The sequence below is a fragment of the Pygocentrus nattereri genome, chromosome 6 (genome assembly GCF_015220715.1).
Source record: "Pygocentrus nattereri isolate fPygNat1 chromosome 6, fPygNat1.pri, whole genome shotgun sequence".
Classification (NCBI taxonomy): domain Eukaryota; kingdom Metazoa; phylum Chordata; class Actinopteri; order Characiformes; family Serrasalmidae; genus Pygocentrus; species Pygocentrus nattereri.
The window spans coordinates 48171799-48187365 of NC_051216.1; positions in this window are offsets into that span (position 1 = coordinate 48171799).

A 15567-nucleotide genomic window follows, 5' to 3' on the forward strand; every position below is an offset into this window, starting at 1 on the left:
CAGAGGGAGAGTGACGTCACTCATCCAGACAGAGTTACGGTTCACTTTGATTGGCCAAGTGTTGATAAACCTGAGATTCAGTTTTAGACGTTCTATAAGCTGATAAACTCAAAGAAGGCCGGGTCTCCATGGTGGAGGGTGAGCTGTAGCTCAGCTCTGATGGAGCTCGTCTCATCACCGTTACTGCAGATGCAGCCCTGCAGGAGAATAAACACCAACAACACTGACCAGAGTGACCACAAACACATCAACTGACATGAGGACACTAGAGGCGTCTCCAGAAACACTACGAGGAGAAGATCAGCTGACTGGTGGATCCGTATGACCTGCACATCTCCAGAGTTCAGAACATTCCAGTGTGAGATTTTATAAAAACTAATAAAAGCGGCTGCAAAACCGCCAAAACTCTCAAATAATAAACTCACACAGAAATAAAGACGAAGCTTCTTATTCACCAGATTCTCACCTGAATTTTCCGTTCCACCTTAAATGGAGCTACACTGAGGTTCCATAAGCGGAGAACGAATCTCAAAATATGGAGCCAAAATCAGCCTCAATAACTGCGTGAATTCACATCAATAAAGCCATTAATTTACTTCAATAAATGCTCCTTAATCAGCAAATACCTCAAACCTCTGCAGGGAGGTAATCAGCCATTAAAGCAGCTGATCTAACGCCGCGTCCCAAACCACACGCTTCTTCGCCTACTACACTAATGAGTGCACTTCTAATAGGATAAGCACTACTTTTGCAGACTATTCAGAGAGCTAGTACGCGGTTTGGAATGTGAGGATAATAAGCGGTTCTGCGCTCTTCCTCACAGTAACTGAGATCTTCCTCGTCTCCTCTTCTATAGAGTCTCTGTTCTAGTGCGGTTCTGCGCTCTTCCTCGCAGTAACTGAGATCTTCCTCGTCTCCTCTTCTGTAGAGTCTCTGCTCTATTGAGGTTCTGCGCTCTTCCTCACAGTAACTGAGATCTTCCTCGTCTCCTCTTCTGTAGAGTCTCTGTTCTAGTGCGGTTCTGCGCTCTTCCTCACAGTAACTGAGATCTTCCTCGTCTCCTCTTCTGTAGAGTCTCTGTTCTAGTGCGGTTCTGCGCTCTTCCTCACAGTAACTGAGATCTTCCTCATCTCCTCTACTGTAGAGTCTCTGTTCTAGTGCGGTTCTGCGCTCTTCCTCACAGTAACTGAGATCTTCCTCGTCTCCTCTTCTATAGAGTCTCTGTTCTAGTGCGGTTCTGCGCTCTTCCTCACAGTAACTGAGATCTTCCTCGTCTCCTCTTCTGTAGAGTCTCTGTTCTAGTGCGGTCCTGCGCTCTTCCTCACAATAACTGAGATCTTCCTCGTCTCCTCTTCTGTAGAGTCTCTGCTCTATTGAGGTTCTGCGCTCTTCCTCACAGTAACTGAGATCTTCCTCGTCTCCTCTTCTGTAGAGTCTCTGTTCTAGTGCGGTTCTGCGCTCTTCCTCACAGTAACTGAGATCTTCCTCGTCTCCTCTTCTATAGAGTCTCTGTTCTAGTGCGGTTCTGCGCTCTTCCTCACGGTAACTGAGATCTTCCTCATCTCCTCTACTGTAGAGTCTCTGTTCTAGTGCGGTTCTGCGCTCTTCCTCACAGTAACTGAGATCTTCCTCGTCTCCTCTTCTGTAGAGTCTCTGCTCTATTGAGGTTCTGCGCTCTTCCTCACAGTAACTGAGATCTTCCTCATCTCCTCTTCTGTAGAGTCTCTGTTCTAGTGCGGTTCTGCGCTCTTCCTCGCAGTAACTGAGATCTTCCTCGTCTCCTCTTCTGTAGAGTCTCTGTTCTAGTGCGGTTCTGCGCTCTTCCTCACAGTAACTGAGATCTTCCTCGTCTCCTCTTCTATAGAGTCTCTGTTCTAGTGCGGTTCTGCGCTCTTCCTCACGGTAACTGAGATCTTCCTCATCTCCTCTACTGTAGAGTCTCTGTTCTAGTGCGGTTCTGCGCTCTTCCTCACAGTAACTGAGATCTTCCTCGTCTCCTCTTCTGTAGAGTCTCTGTTCTAGTGCGGTTCTGTAGTCTTCCTCGCAGTAACTGAGATCTTCCTCGTCTCCTCTTCTGTATAGTCTCTGTTCTCGTGCGGTTCTGCGCTCTTCCTCACAGTAACTGAGATCTTCCTCGTCTCCTCTTCTGTAGAGTCTCTGTTCTAGTGCGGTTCTGCGCTCTTCCTCACAGTAACTGAGATCTTCCTCGTCTCCTCTTCTGTAGAGTCTCTGTTCTAGTGCGGTTCTGCGCTCTTCCTCACAGTAACTGAGATCTTCCTCGTCTCCTCTACTGTAGAGTCTCTGTTCTAGTGCGGTTCTGCGCTCTTCCTCGCAGTAACTGAGATCTTCCTCGTCTCCTCTTCTATAGAGTCTCTGTTCTAGTGCGGTTCTGCGCTCTTCCTCGCAGTAACTGAGATCTTCCTCGTCTCCTCTTCTGTAGAGTCTCTGTTCTAGTGCGGTTCTGCGCTCTTCCTCACAGTAACTGAGATCTTCCTCGTCTCCTCTTCTGTAGAGTCTCTGTTCTAGTGCGGTTCTGCGCTCTTCCTCGCAGTAACTGAGATCTTCCTCGTCTCCTCTTCTGTAGAGTCTCTGTTCTAGTGCGGTTCTGCGCTCTTCCTCACAGTAACTGAGATCTTCCTCGTCTCCTCTTCTGTAGACTCTCTGTTCTAGTGCGGTTCTTCGCTCTTCCTCGCAGTAACTGAGATCTTCCTCGTCTCCTCTTCTGTAGAGTCTCTGTTCTAGTGCGGTTCTGCGCTCTTCCTCGCAGTAACTGAGATCTTCCTCGTCTCCTCTTCTGTAGAGTCTCTGTTCTAGTGCGGTTCTGCGCTCTTCCTCACAGTAACTGAGATCTTCCTCGTCTCCTCTTCTGTAGAGTCTCTGTTCTAGTGCGGTTCTGCGCTCTTCCTCACAGTAACTGAGATCTTCCTCGTCTCCTCTTCTGTAGAGTCTCTGTTCTAGTGCGGTTCTGCGTTCTTCCTCACAGTAACTGAGATCTTCCTCATCTCCTCTTCTGTAGAGTCTCTGTTCTAGTGCGGTTCTGCGCTCTTCCTCGCAGTAACTGAGATCTTCCTCATCTCCTCTCCGGTCTTCAGTGTGAGGAATGACGAACAGTCTCTCTTCACTCCAAACTCTTGGGAAACTGGATGAGTTTTCCGGTTTTCAGATCTGCTGCATCTCATTGGAAAGTGTTTCAGAGGAATTCGGGCAGAGTTACGGTTTCTAGGCTATGAAGAACCAACTGGGTGAGCCAGTCTGCTACAGCGCCACCCTGAGGCAGAGCAGAGCTGCAGCTCTAGTTAGTTAAAAACACCAGAGACAGAAGCTGATAAACAATCAGCTTCACTGAGTCTGGATTGGAGAGTCTGTTTTACCCTTACAATCAACATAACGTCATAATAAGTTTATTTTCAGGGAATTTTGAGACGTCTAATCCATCCCGGACCTTCACTTTCGCTGTTATCATCATCATCATTCACTTCATCTGTGAGTGGTCGTAGTGTTTTGGCTCAGAGGTGTGTAGTAAAGTTCTAGTTGAGACAATTGAACAGAGCTGTTTTTTAGGTTCAGTGCTGTATTTAATGAGTGGTTTTCAGTGTTTTAATGCTGGCCAATGACTTTTAACCTCCAGGTCATCCGGTGGGATGCTCAGGCTGCTGGCCTGTGTGTGGTGGAGGCTGCCGGACCCTCGGGGTGACTCAGCTGGAGAAACACACAATAAGAGCAGGCTGAAGAGCCAAGCTGAGAACTTGTGCTCAGAAATGTTCTAAATTTAGTTCTAGACAGTGATATGTTCTATAATGCCGCGTTGAAATGGGACAATTAGTGCATAACGATAATGCTAATTTCTGCTAGCGCCCCTATGGCATTTCTGATATAATGTTTGCGCCAAGCTAATGGCGATTGTAAAATTGGTACATACCAAAAATCTCATTTTAAATACTGAAGTAAAACGCGCTGAATGTCTTTTCTTTCAGTGTCAATGTTTAAGCAGATTTCTAACAGAAAAATCATGTTTGTGTGAATTTCCATTAGCTTAGTGCTAATATTCTATGAGAAATCCCATAGGGGCGCTAGCAGGAATTAGCATTATTGTAGGTGTATTTTGACATTAATATTCACTGAAGTCAGTATCTAAAGTGACTGACCGCTCAGCACGCGGTGTTCGTGAGTCACTGTCTAAAGTGACTGACCGCTCAGCACGCGGTGTTCGTGAGTCAGTGTCTAAAGTGACTGACCGCTCAGCGTGCGGTGTTCGTGAGTCAGTGTCTGAAGTGACTGACCGCTCAGCGCGCGGTGTTCGTGAGTCAGTATCTAAAGTGACTGACCGCTCAGCGCGCGGTGTTCGTGAGTCAGTGTCTAAAGTGACTGACCGCTCAGCGCGCGGTGTTCGTGAGTCACTGTCTAAAGTGACTGACCGCTCAGCGCGCGGTGTTCGTGAGTCACTGTCTAAAGTGACTGACCGCTCAGCGCGCGGTGTTCGTGAGTCAGTGTCTGAAGTGACTGACCGCTCAGCGCGCGGTGTTCGTGAGTCAGTATCTAAAGTGACTGACCGCTCAGCGCGCGGTGTTCGTGAGTCAGTGTCTAAAGTGACTGACCGCTCAGCGCGCGGTGTTCGTGAGTCACTGTCTAAAGTGACTGACCGCTCAGCGCGCGGTGTTCGTGAGTCACTGTCTAAAGTGACTGACCGCTCAGCGCGCGGTGTTCGTGAGTCAGTATCTAAAGTGACTGACCGCTCAGCGCGCGGTGTTCGTGAGTCAGTGTCTAAAGTGACTGACCGCTCAGCGCGCGGTGTTCGTGAGTCACTGTCTAAAGTGACTGACCGCTCAGCGCGCGGTGTTCGTGAGTCAGTGTCTAAAGTGCCTGACCGCTCAGCGCGCGGTGTTCGTGAGTCACTGTCTAAAGTGACTGACCGCTCAGCGCGCGGTGTTCGTGAGTCAGTATCTAAAGTGACTGACCGCTCAGCACGCGGTGTTCGTGAGTCAGTGTCTAAAGTGACTGACCGCTCAGCGCGCGGTGTTCGTGAGTCAGTGTCTAAAGTGACTGACCGCTCAGCGCGCGGTGTTCGTGAGTCAGTGTCTAAAGTGACTGACCGCTCAGCGCGCGGTGTTCGTGAGTCAGTGTCTAAAGTGCCTGACCGCTCAGCGCGCGGTGTTCGTGAGTCAATGTCTAAAGTGACTGACCGCTCAGCGCGCGGTGTTCGTGAGTCAATGTCTAAAGTGACTGACCGCTCAGCACGCGGTGTTCGTGAGTCAGTGTCTAAAGTGACTGACCGCTCAGCGTGCGGTGTTCGTGAGTCAGTGTCTGAAGTGACTGACCGCTCAGCGCGCGGTGTTCGTGAGTCAGTATCTAAAGTGACTGACCGCTCAGCACGCGGTGTTCGTGAGTCAGTGTCTAAAGTGACTGACCGCTCAGCGTGCGGTGTTCGTGAGTCAGTGTCTGAAGTGACTGACCGCTCAGCGGGCGGTGTTCGTGAGTCAGTATCTAAAGTGACTGACCGCTCAGCGCGCGGTGTTCGTGAGTCAGTGTCTAAAGTGACTGACCGCTCAGCGTGCGGTGTTCGTGAGTCAGTGTCTGAAGTGACTGACCGCTCAGCGCGCGGTGTTCGTGAGTCAGTATCTAAAGTGACTGACCGCTCAGCGTGCGGTGTTCGTGAGTCAGTGTCTGAAGTGACTGACCGCTCAGCGCGCGGTGTTCGTGAGTCAGTATCTAAAGTGACTGACCGCTCAGCGCGCGGTGTTCGTGAGTCAGTGTCTAAAGTGACTGACCGCTCAGCGCGCGGTGTTCGTGAGTCACTGTCTAAAGTGACTGACCGCTCAGCGCGCGGTGTTCGTGAGTCACTGTCTAAAGTGACTGACCGCTCAGCGCGCGGTGTTCGTGAGTCACTGTCTAAAGTGACTGACCGCTCAGCGTGCGGTGTTCGTGAGTCAGTATCTAAAGTGACTGACCGCTCAGCGCGCGGTGTTCGTGAGTCACTGTCTAAAGTGACTGACCGCTCAGCGCGCGGTGTTCGTGAGTCAGTGTCTAAAGTGACTGACCGCTCAGCGCGCGGTGTTCGTGAGTCACTGTCTAAAGTGACTGACCGCTCAGCGCGCGGTGTTCGTGAGTCAGTGTCTAAAGTGACTGACCGCTCAGCGCGCGGTGTTCGTGAGTCAGTGTCTAAAGTGACTGACCGCTCAGCGCGCGGTGTTCGTGAGTCACTGTCTAAAGTGACTGACCGCTCAGCGCGCGGTGTTCGTGAGTCACTGTCTAAAGTGACTGACCGCTCAGCGCGCGGTGTTCGTGAGTCAGTGTCTAAAGTGACTGACCGCTCAGCGCGCGGTGTTCGTGAGTCAGTGTCTAAAGTGACTGACCGCTCAGCGCGCGGTGTTCGTGAGTCACTGTCTAAAGTGACTGACCGCTCAGCGCGCGGTGTTCGTGAGTCAGTGTCTAAAGTGACTGACCGCTCAGCGCGCGGTGTTCGTGAGTCAGTGTCTAAAGTGACTGACCGCTCAGCGCGCGGTGTTCGTGAGTCAGTGTCTAAAGTGCCTGACCGCTCAGCGCGCGGTGTTCGTGAGTCAGTGTCTAAAGTGCCTGACCGCTCAGCGCTCGGTGTTCGTGAGTCAGTGTCTAAAGTGCCTGACCGCTCAGCGCGCGGTGTTCGTGAGTCAGTGTCTAAAGTGACTGACCGCTCAGCGCGCGGTGTTCGTGAGTCACTGTCTAAAGTGACTGACCGCTCAGCGCGCGGTGTTCGTGAGTCAGTGTCTAAAGTGCCTGACCGCTCAGCGCGCGGTGTTCGTGAGTCAGTGTCTAAAGTGCCTGACCGCTCAGCGCGCGGTGTTCGTGAGTCAGTGTCTAAAGTGCCTGACCGCTCAGCGCGCGGTGTTCGTGAGTCAGTGTCTAAAGTGCCTGACCGCTCAGCGCGCGGTGTTCGTGAGAGCGAACCTTGTGTTTGGAGCCCAGGTTAAAGCGAACTCTGTTTCGGTGGGCAGTGAATCTGAGGCAGACGCGCCGCTGGTTGTGGATCCGCAGGCTCACATGTTTGTTTAAGGCCATGAACATCGGGGGGAAGCGCGTCTCCGGGTACGGCCAGGTCCAGCGGCGCTGCAGAGCCCCCGCCTCCGTCCAGTACGTCCCCCCTAGCTGGGTAAGGTTCAACCTGCACAAACACCAAACCTTAAAGCGACAGCTCAGCAGAAAATACAGCCTCCCCCTAAACGTAGTCGAGCCATCGAGACGTCTTTAGTTTCAGCACTGGAGCGATGAGGCTGATGTAGCTAACAAGTAAGAGAAGCTCATTAGTACGCTAATTAGCATTGCTCTAATTGTCTACGTCATCACACTCGTGTCTCAAACCGTGCTGTTAAGTAATTAGTAAATAATTATGAGGTTTCTGACCTTCCAGCACACTGTTATCTATTAACATGGACTGAAGTTGGGCAGTCGTGGGCTGGAGGTCAGGGAACTGGCCCTGAGACCGGAAGGTTGCTGGTTCAATCCCCAGAGCTGACAGTCCATGACTGAGGTGTCCTTGAGCAAGACACCAAACCCCCAAGACACCAAACCCCCAACTGCTCCCCGGGCACCGTGGATAGGGCTGCCCACCGCTCCGGGCAAGTGTGTTCACTGCCCTCTAGTGTGTGTGTGTGCTCACTAGTGTGTATGTGGTGTTTCACTTCACAGATGGGTGAAATGTGGAGGTGGAATTTCCCGTTTGTGGGATTAATAAAGTATCACTTAACTTAAAATCAGTAGTCGGCGTTTAGGGGTCGGACTCTTGTCACATAGAAAGCTGTGGTTAGTTGGTGCGAGGAAAGCAGACATATAAGGATATTCTAGTGAGATTCTACAGGAAAGACGACTTTAAATGATGTATTATCTGATGCAGTTGTGCTACCGTGAAAGATAAACCTTCATTAAAGGGGAATTCCACCAATTTTGCAATATTTCTGCATAATTAGCTTTTCAAGATTTAAACAGTGTCATTCAGAGCGGTTCTGAGCGGTTCTAGATAAACTTACCGAGTCAGAACCGTTCACAGTGGAGGTGATAGGAAACAGACGTCCCTCTAAAAGCTCCTCACAGAAAGTTCCTACATGAACTGGTTCTGAATTCACTGCCTGATGACTGAGACGCTGTTTTATGAGAGTTTAGAGAACTTCAACTCCATTCATGGTGGAGGGAGACATGCAGGGCGCTGTGCGGCAAAATAGTCCCCAAAGAAAACTCATTATTCCAGATTTTCCACTGTTTTCCATCATCAGCATTCCATATAAGCTCAGAAGACTCGTGTAGGTTCTCTGGTGGTTCTGGATGGTAAATAAAGTGTCTATATCTGTGTTGTAGTCATGGCGACGCCTGGTTCCCATCACCACCACTGTAAAGACGTCTGAACCGTGAGTTATGCAGAACACTTGGATTACTGTATAAGAAAACAGTTTATGCCAATGAAAACGATTGACAGGCTCTGTAGTGACCGACTGAGTGGTCGTTGTGTTGGTGAACGATGTACCTGATCCGTCCTTTGGGATAGTAGCATGTCGACCGGCCTTTGGACGTAAAGATGGCCAGCATGCCGGCCTGCTGCTGCTTGTCCTCCATTACGATGTAGATGGAGTCTCCGGCCTCCGCTGAGGAGATTATGAGCGCCGGGGCGCCGGAGGGATAACTGATACAGTTAAGGGACGCGGTGAGAGCGAAGCAGTGGCCGCTTCGGGGGAGGCTTTTATGGCACTTCTGAAGAAAATAAATTGAGTTTCTTTCGGTGCGAGTAAAAGTCTCTATCTGACATCAACAGCTTTAAAGGAAAAACAGAACGTGTTCCTCTCAGAGCTGTAAACTGTCCCGAGGACTCAATTTTACTGCAGTGTTGAAGAGAAGAAAGAGGGAAAGGGTGATTTTTTTAAATTAGCAGTTACTGGAAGGATACAACACGGATCCCGTTCCATTCGGAAAGAGAACCAGGAAAGTGGATCCGTCAGGATAGAACTTCATGAGCACGTGACCCTTCTGTAAAGAAAGAGAAGGTCGTATATCAACATACGAGGGCAGGTCACTGTGTAATACACACTTCAAAAAAGTGGTTCTTCAAGGGTTCTTTAGTAAAGACAATGGTTCTATATAGAACCATGAATACATGTGTAATTAAAGGGATCTTTGTGTTATTAAAAGGTTATTCAGATAAATGGACATTGGTTTTGCATGGTTCTATAGAGAACATTTTTGAAAAGGGTTCTATATAAGCACATTGTAACAGTAGGAGAACCCTTTTGGTGCAATATAGAATCCTTTTTCTATATAGAACCATGTACAACACATTCTCAATCGATCTAAAGAACCATTTCATCATGCAAAGAACCCTTTAATCATACAAAAGGTTCTTTGTGTGTTCGTGGTTCTATATAGGTCTTTAACCCTTGAAGTGGGTAGCGCAGTCGCCACACAGCGAGGAGGGTCTGGGTTCGATTCCCCGGCCGGGTAACCGGGGTCCTCTCTGTGTGGAGTTTGCATGTTCTCCCAGTGTCTGCGTGGGTTTCCTCCAGGTTCTCCGGTTTCCTCCCACAGTCCAAAGACATGCAGTCAGGCCGACTGGACACACTAAATCACCCCTAGGTGTGAGTGTGTGTGTGTGTGTGTGTGTGTGTGTGTGTGTGTGTGTGTGTGTGTGTGAATGTCCCTGCGATGGACTGGCGACCTGTCCAGGGTGTATCCTGCCTTCTGTCCAGTGACCGCTGGCTCCAGCACCCCCCGCGACCCTGAGGGAGAAGCGGCTTAGAAATGTGTGTGTGTGTGTGTGTGTGTGTGTGTGTGTGTGTGTGTGTGTGTGTGTGTTTCGAGTGGACGCAGCTTGTTGAGTTAACGATGTCACATGATGAACTCACGTTTGTCTATAACTGCTTTCATCTATTAATGCAGAACTCCGTCTGAAATGTGGCTGATGACGGGTTGTTTTCAGCGACGTTATAGAGGAGGACAACGTCTCTGGTTGGGAAGTGAAGGAGAACATCGTAACACTCAACCTGGCGTCTGTTTATGAGGAAAGTCCTGCTCTTCACTGAAAACATAACTGTGGGCTCCTGAGCTGCCCAGTAGTTGTTATATGGGCTCGCTATTGAAACGCCTGTATGAATAAGGCCTGAAACACACTCCACGCAAGGACGCGGACGCAGGCACTTCAGGCCCAGCAGACGGGGGTTCACGCCTAGTAGCGTTCACAGCAGAGGTGGACGAACAGCTAGAGAGTCTTTCACTCGCTGCACTTTACATGAGGATCGTTCAGTAAAGTGAACATCTTAAAAGCTCTTTAAAGCTCAGAAACATGAATCACCGTTGGCTCCACACTCGGAAGATTCCCTGGAAGAGCAGGCGCATCAGTGGTCTCATTAACCTCCAGGTGATGGTCCAGCGGCTCCTCCTGATTGGTCCAAACCTCGTCTGACAGTCTGTAGGAAATCTTTGTGAACTGCGAGCCACCTTAGTGAAGAAGAGTGAAATACAGGTGAGAAAGTAATGAATTCTGCCATTAAAGGGCAAATATCCTACTTTTCCGTACTATTTTATTATAAGCTCCAGTTATTGTGATGATTAAAGATGGTCATAGTTAATTTTTACATGGTCATTTTCAAAGCTCCGCTTATATGAGCTATGTGCTGATTGGCTGCTCTATGGTGCACCTTATTTAGAAAGCAGTCTGGGCGGGGCTAAACGTCTGTAGGCTGAATGGGCGGGGCTAAGATGCTGTAGGCGGAACGGGCGGGGCTACGCTGCTGTAGGCGGAATGGGCGGGGCTAAACGGTTGTAGGCTGAATGGGCGGGGCTAAGATGCTGTAGGCGGAATGGGTGGGACTAAACTGCTGTAGGCTGAATGGGCGTGGCTAAACTGCTGTAGGTGGAATAGGTGGGGCTAAACTGCTGTAGGCTGAATGGGCGGGGCAACTAGGCTATATGTTGGGTAAATAACTTTTCAAAGATAATAAATAATAAATAATATAATAAAGATGAGAAAAAAATAATAACCTTCAGGTTGTGTCTCATGTTGTGTCCCCATGCAACACCAGCCCTGGACCTACCTGACTGAAGGCGGTTCTGGTTGCTGGACTCTGCTGCTCTCTGAAGCTCCGTCTCTCTCAGCCTGGAACAGAATCACCTGTGAGCCTCACCTTACAGGAGCTTTCAGTGCAGAACACGCAACAACAGCCAGAGCTACACTGACCCACATGACCAGAGTATGTTCTGCCAGACCTGGTCTCAGCTCTGTCCTTCGCTGCTCTTTTAGCGTGTTTGGTCGTGTTTGGAGTCCTAACGTTAATCCTCCCTCTGATCTGCCCAGCCTCCAACGTCCGCTCCACGTCCAGCAGGAGCTTCCTCACTGCCCAGGCAGCAGCACAGCAGAACAGCTGCTCACACAGACAGGGCATTATAATGAAGTCAGTCCGCTACACTACCTGGCCACTTTATTAGAAACACCCACCTTGTGCTTCCTGTCCACTTTATTGGAAACACCCACCTTGCGCATACCTGGCCACTTTATTAGAAACACCTACCTTTTTTCCTTCATTCACTGGCCACTTTATTGGAAACACCCACCTTGTGCTTCCTGGCCATTTTATCAGAAACACCTACCTTGTGCTTCTATGCACTGGCCACTTTATCAGAAACGCCTACCCTGGTGTATGGCCACGTTACTGTAGCTCTGGTAGTCTGACTGTGGAGGGTATATAACTATGCCAGATGTTGATGTTCTACTGTATGTGTGTTGTCCCACCACTGCTGATGTCCCACCTGCTCAGCGTTGGGGTTGTTCTCGATTTCTTCTCTGCTGATGAACGGTGTAATAGTTTTCTGACAGAAGTCACACTGAATGGTCATCTGGTCACTAGAGCGCTCTCCAGTGGACTCCACTGGGACCTGAAAAGCAGCTCATAAACACGTTTCATCTGTTAGCCACTACTGTTCACTGGACATCACAGCTACAACGGGAAATAACGTTTTTGTTCAGATCCAGTGATCAGCCTTTTGAACATCAGGATGGTTTCTCTGTGGTGGATGATGGATGTGGACTCTGAGTGCTGGGTTACCTTTTCTAAAGGTTGCTTTGACTCAGGCTTGTAGGTCAGTAGAGCTGGACATACAAAACGTGGTCTCCTGTACACGTCAGTCTCCAGGGTCTCCTGCACTTCAGCCTTTTCAGTCTAAAGATCAGTAGCAGTGTTTAGAGTCGAGGGGATTAGTAGTAGTAGTTCACAGCAAGCTTTTCTGAGGATACCGTTTCTGAGGGTTTTGCCATAACGATCATCTGCATGCATGAAACGTAACGCGTCATTGGTGATCCATTGTCACGTTTGCCTTCAAACTTTAAAACGTTTTCAAATTTGTGACCTTCTAGGTGTTCAAAGAAGGTCCAGTTCATTTTTAAAAAATGTATTGGTCAATATGTTAAACTTACGCACTAAAAACAGCAGAAAAATGCCACGTTTACGTTTCCTTCCCTCAGAAAATGTGTTCATTTATTTCCACTTGCAAAATCAACTAAATATGTAATGTAATTTCAGGTGATCCTGAACCCCCCAATACACCTGAGTGCGCTTCTGAAGGGCTTCAGAACATTGAAACAGGTGGAGAAACTGGGAAGCTGTGCAGATGTTTGGATCTGGATGCTGTAGATAAGAGCGGCTGTTAATGAGTTGGATTTGCTCTGTTTTCATTTGCACAGAAAAGGTTTGTGAAGTTTTGTTGACCACTAAGCGTAAATTTGCAAATCACTTGGATCATAAAAGGCAGAAAATGCAAAAAGCAACTTCTAAGACTTTTGGAGGTGTATAAAAATAACGATGCAGAATTATTTGAGAAACAAAGTCCTGAAGAGAAGAATAGAAGCTGTAATAAAGGCAAGGAGTGGACACACTAAGGGCCAGTCCCTTCTCACCCCTCACCCCTACCACTTAGCCCTACCCTCTGTTTTGCGGGTTCCCGTCTAGGGGTGGGGTGTCCCGATTCTTGTTGAGACAGAGGGGTGGGGTGAAGTGTTGGGGCTACATGATCCTCCAATAGTCAGAGACTCTCCAAACAAGCAAGGTGGAGCACGAGAGACCAAAGAAACCCACAAATGTGAGAAACTACTGTGTTTTCCAGCTGGTCTCTGACTTTCACACAGTGCTGTATTAAGAAGGGATGACCACCAGATGCTGGTTCTACATGTCGAGAGTTCAGTGCGCTGTTCGTGTGACGCATGATGATGCACAGATGACACACCTGCCCCCCAGACGTCCACCGGCCTCCTCCGCCCCACTCATTCCCAGTCCGTCTGAGTTTGGGCCGTCACTATGGTGATGACCCTGCCCTTCATTAACACAGTGCTAAATGTGTCCCTAAATCACAAACTTGCTGAAGCTTCTTACTCAAATTTTTTCTACCACCTGAATTCCTGAATTCGCGCAGCAGTTACATGCTGGCGCCTCAGGCCGGATCAGGATCGTGTAACCGCTGCATGATTGAAGGCTGAATGCGAAAGCTTTGCGCCTCAAAACTGTGCAGGTGTTCCGGGTCTCTAACAGAGATCCTGATGTGGTTTCTGATACTGTACGACACACTGTTATCTGTAAACACGGAGCCTTCAGGAAGACGCTCCGTTCTAGATAAACTTGCCCGGTCAGAACTGTTCACAGTGGTGGTGATGGGAACCAGACATCCCCCTCTAAAAGCTCCTCACAGAAAGTTCCTACATGAACTGGTTCTGAATTCCTTGATGTCTTTCTTGATGGATTTGAGATGGTTTTGGCCTGGAATCCATTCCTGGTGGCGGGACACATGCTGCTAGGTTTAGATAGTAAATAGAATGGCTATGTTTGTGTTGTAGACAAAATCAGAACCACTGGAAATAAATCTGAATTTCTAAATCAGCCGTTTTACACCAAATCTCAAACATGTCCAACTCTGAATTACACAGGCGTCGCATGTTCCACCGTCCTCCCTTTAGCCCAAGTGTAGCTGATCAGTGTCTGAGGTTTCTCCTCTTTTAGCACTGGAGCTACGAGGCTAACGTAGCTAACCAGTAATAGCACTCACTAGGATTTATAGTCTATAACACACTGGCGGAAACCAGGTCAACGCTTTAGAACCTTTTTGCCAACTGTGTTTAGCACACTGTGGAGTTCCACCTCCGCGTTTAACCCATCCGTGAAGTGAAACACCACATACACACTAGTGAGCACACACACACTAGGGGGCTTGTGACGAGCTGTGACGTCAGCATCAGTGAGTAATTCGACTAAAATCCTGATATTATTGCTCGGCTTTTGGGCTTCATATCCCAACAAAGAGGCGATAAATCTGCAGCGGCCCGTTCGACACGATGAGGGCACTTTCCCTCTTCCCTCAAAATCTCCCAAACACACCCTAAAACGCATTTTAACAGATAAATAAATGATAAATATGACAAATGTTATTATAAAATCAATACAATTAGGCTCTGTCCTTGTTTGACTTTGGGTATTAAAAATATTTGATATTAAATATGCAACTCAGTTTGTAATTAAAAATAAAGCCTGTCTTGCTGATCAGAGTTTTAGCCCTCAGCCTGAATCCGATGCGACAGAGGATCAATAAATAAACGTGTCCGCCTTTTTATTTTTGCTCGTAATAACCAACAGAATGATTCACCATCAAAATCACTGCCCTTCCAGCTCACAGGCTCTCCAGACTGACCGTTTCTGAAAAGTACGACAGCGCGTGGTTTCCAGGTCTCTGCTAGATTTAAATTCATATCAAATGTCTGTTGCATTTAGATGACAAACAATCTGAGCAGTCCAGGGTCTCCTGACCACAGCAACACATGGCCTGTGTGACGGTCACATGTAAATACTTTATAAGTGTAATTGTAATTGTAATTGACCCGAAATACCAAACAGAATTCCCCAAAATTTGTTTTCTTAAACTCTTTTTGTCAAAAATGAAACCATACCTTACACTTTCTGGCACCTCTGTCATCTTCACGCACGTCCATGTGGTCAGTGGTGACCGGCTCGGGCTTTAGGAGACGCTCTATGGAGTCGGTCCACCTTCAGCATCAAACACAGCAGTGGCCTTTACTACAGACGAAAGGCGGAACGTGTTATATGATGGAACGTGTTATATGATGGAACGTGTTACATGACGTGATTGTTTGGTTTATGATTCTATGATTACAAACAAAACACTCTGGAAGCTTCCATGGCAACACCTGCCTCACTGTAATGCAGTCAATGGTTCTGAATTCCATTAAAGCCTCTGTTTTCCATGCAGAACCATTAACTCTCCTCTGCATGACTAATTGGTTCTTTGCATCACGAAAGCGTTCTTTAGAACGGTTCTTCGAACTGATGAAGAACGTGTTGTATATGGTTCTATAAAGCACCTAAAAGATTCCTTTGTCACAAACTTGACATCAAAAAAGAACCTTTTGGGTGCTATATATATATACACACACTTTTTTCAGAAAGGTTCTATACAGAACCGTCTACAGCACATTCTCCACATTCTCTACAATCCAAAAAAGCCTTTCTCAATGCAAAGAACTCATTTTCTTCACTAAAGAACCCTTGAAGAACCTTCCTT